Source organism: Sinocyclocheilus anshuiensis, unplaced genomic scaffold (assembly GCF_001515605.1).
Source record: "Sinocyclocheilus anshuiensis isolate Anshui unplaced genomic scaffold, SAMN03320099.WGS_v1.1 scaffold95, whole genome shotgun sequence".
Lineage (NCBI taxonomy): Eukaryota > Metazoa > Chordata > Actinopteri > Cypriniformes > Cyprinidae > Sinocyclocheilus > Sinocyclocheilus anshuiensis.
Window position 1 is genome coordinate 77,181 of NW_015548190.1, and position 3,778 is coordinate 80,958.

The 3,778-nt window shown below is 37.2% G+C and overlaps 1 protein-coding gene across 1 annotated transcript in view; it reads left to right on the forward strand.

Annotated features, from left to right (window-relative positions):
• Positions 1-3,778, forward strand: part of LOC107705047 (phosphatidylinositol 4-phosphate 5-kinase type-1 beta-like) — a 20,733-nt gene that overhangs the window by 2,388 nt on the left and 14,567 nt on the right. The gene's annotated exons all lie outside the window — the stretch shown is intronic.

The following is a 3,778-nucleotide window of genomic DNA, read 5'->3' on the forward strand; positions in this document are numbered from 1 at the left end:
GATTTGCCTCCGATGTCGGGCATTTGTCGGCGATTTCACAAAACCTGTCGGCGAGTGAAAAATCGGGCTAATATCGTGCAGTGTGAACTCGGCATTAGTAACACATACAGCTGTTCCCTCACCACAGTGCAACAGTGAAAAGGGACCCCTTTCAAACAGTGTCGCGTTCCGAACGTTGTTTAAGCGACACACACCGGTATTGCGGTATTTTAAAAATTCATATCATAACAAAAATAAACACCGGTATTCGGTATGAACCGGTATACCGCCCAGCACTACAAAATTTCATAATTTACTATTTATTTTACACAAATGTCAGAACATGCATTACTGTAAACATAACGGACAACATTTCAATTAAGTTTCTGTATTCAGGTCAAAAATAAAAAATAATATGTCTGAATCAACCAGACAACATCTAGTGACCACCAACAACATTTTAAGGGTCAGAAGTAGAAATAGGTAACAGTTGCATGTTTTTATAGTGGAATGAGAAGGCATGATTATCGACCGATGCACATAATCTCTGTAGGCTTAAATATTCATATCATAGATGTATTAGGCTACACGCAGTATAGACATAATATGGATATAAAGCAGATCTATGCTAGCGTACACTCTTAAAAATAAAGGTCCTTAATTGGCATTGATGGTTCCATGAAGAATCTTTAACATCAATGCAACCATTCCATTCCACAAAATGTTCTTTTTTGGCGGAAACAGTTTCTTTTAGATTAATAAAATTTTCATTACACTACGAAAAAACGGTTCTTTTAAGAACTGTTCACTGAAACTTTCTTTATGGAACCCAAAAATAGTTTTTCTGTGGCATCAGTGCACAAACACCCTTGGATCCGTTTATGTTTAAGAGTGTACGTATATGATTATGCATGTTGTACAAAGTGTATTTAAACAAGATAGCACTGTATTCCATGTGTGGAAAAAGAAAGTTAGTTGCTTGATCTCATTAAGCGAGTTTGATTATTGTGCTTCAAGTTTGACATACTTAATACATAACATCTAAACCGGGGTCACGGCAACCATCTGAAGCCCGTTGGTTGATCTCCAAAAGCTGTATTTCTGTATCCTGTTTACACTATTGCTTACATCTGTGTTGGTTACTGTCTTCCATTTAATTCTGAGCCTAGTGCTCTGTTTTATTAGGTGCCCCATGCTTACAGAGGCGATCTGAGTGGGTCACGAGATCGTTGATGTCATGACTCGTGTCATTTGCGTTCATTTGCGTTCCCCTCACTCCACGCCAAATGCAAACAGTCCTTATGCTTCTGTGCATGAATCCACGCCTCTCCCCACTGATAAAGACCTATTGTTTCAGTCCAGGCCGGGTGTGACGGTGTAATGATGATGTGATAGTTTAAAAAAATTAGGTTATTGTGCACTTTGTAGGATTTGAGGAAATTTCAGCCCTGCTGATCCTGACGTCCTGTGATTTGGCTTGCAAATATCCTTATTTCTGGCCAACCCTTTGTTCCCTGTCTGAAAAACACGATTAGACCTTTGAGAACATCCAGGTTTAGATCGGCTACCCTGGAAAATTTCCATTTATGTGTCCGTCTAGCCAGTTGTGGAGAGATTTATACATAGGCTTTTTTAAGTCTACCCATACATATAATGTACTGGCTTGTTACCAGTCAGATTAGTTATGCAGTCAATGGGTCTCAATGGGTCATGGGAGTTGGAATTAGGGGTCAGGAAATCTAAACTGGGAAAGCCTCGGACCATGTTACATTTCTGAGCTTCAATTATTACTATATAAACCTTTTGGGTAATATTAATATTTGGGTAAACAGTAATATTGACTATACTGCTACATCTCTGATTTTCATTTGAGAGTCAAATTTAGATAACCAAACCTTTGTTAGTTCTTGTAGTCTAAAGCAACATTTCTTTAGCTAGTCTGAACCTTAAGAAGTTTGTGCTCATTATACAACTGGTTGTTTATGAAAATTTTGACGCAGTCGACCTGAGTTCAAATCCAACCTTTGATTCATTCAATTCATTCTTCTCCCTTTTCCCATTGCATACCAGAACGGAAAGGCATTTATTTTCAATAAAAAATGAAGGAAATATTCGAAAAGTGGAAATAAAGCACCTCATTTCATAACAGTGTTTATCAGGTAGGGTTGGGGTAGGTGTAGGGAGGGCTTTATTGTCCCAGTATAAGGCGGCATCCATTTAATCATTTGAATAAATATGATAATTTACACTCAATAGTATACTGTTTTATAATGTACTACAATATTAATACTTCTATTTAATGACTCATGTGTCATTTGCGTTCATTTGCATTCCCCTCACTCCACGCCAAATGCAAACAGTCCTTATGCTTCTGTGCATGAATCCACGCCTCTCCCCACTGATAAAGACCTATTGTTTCAGTCCAGGCCGGGTGTGACGGTGTAATGATGATGTGATAGTTTAAAAAAATTAGGTTATTGTGCACTTTGTAGGATTTGAGGAAATTTCAGCCCTGCTGATCCTGACGTCCTGTGATTTGGCTTGCAAATATCCTTATTTCTGGCCAACCCTTTGTTCCCTGTCTGAAAAACACGATTAGACCTTTGAGAACATCCAGGTTTAGATCGGCTACCCTGGAAAATTTCCATTTATGTGTCCGTCTAGCCAGTTGTGGAGAGATTTATACATAGGCTTTTTTAAGTCTACCCATACATATAATGTACTGGCTTGTTACCAGTCAGATTAGTTATGCAGTCAATGGGTCTCAATGGGTCATGGGAGTTGGAATTAGGGGTCAGGAAATCTAAACTGGGAAAGCCTCGGACCATGTTACATTTCTGAGCTTCAATTATTACTATATAAACCTTTTGGGTAATATTAATATTTGGGTAAACAGTAATATTGACTATACTGCTACATCTCTGATTTTCATTTGAGAGTCAAATTTAGATAACCAAACCTTTGTTAGTTCTTGTAGTCTAAAGCAACATTTCTTTAGCTAGTCTGAACCTTAAGAAGTTTGTGCTCATTATACAACTGGTTGTTTATGAAAATTTTGACGCAGTCGACCTGAGTTCAAATCCAACCTTTGATTCATTCAATTCATTCTTCTCCCTTTTCCCATTGCATACCAGAACGGAAAGGCATTTATTTTCAATAAAAAATGAAGGAAATATTCGAAAAGTGGAAATAAAGCACCTCATTTCATAACAGTGTTTATCAGGTAGGGTTGGGGTAGGTGTAGGGAGGGCTTTATTGTCCCAGTATAAGGCGGCATCCATTTAATTCAATTCATTCTTCTCCCTTTTCCCATTGCATACCAGAACAGATTTTTCAATAAAAAATGAAGGAAATATTCGAAAAGTGGAAATAAAGCACCTCATTTCATAACAGTGTTTATCAGGTAGGGTTGGGGTAGGTGTAGGGAGGGCTTTATTGTCCCAGTATAAGGCGGCATCCATTTAATCATTTGAATAAATATGATAATTTACACTCAATAGTATACTGTTTTATAATGTACTACAATATTAATACTTCTATTTACACTTATGTCAAAGAAAATGCTGCTATTATTTTTAAATATTGACTAAATTTGCACTTAGTGTAAATAGCATATCACTAAGAAAATACTGAATTTTCACTTAGTGTAAATAGAATCCATTTCTATTTGTACTTAGTGTAAATAGCATCTATAGTGCAAATAGCCACTGCCTTTTTTTTCTTTATCATGATATCAGGAGAGTTGAAACACTCTAGACTTTTAAACTTCATGCCCCCCCCCCCCCCCCCCAAAAAAAAA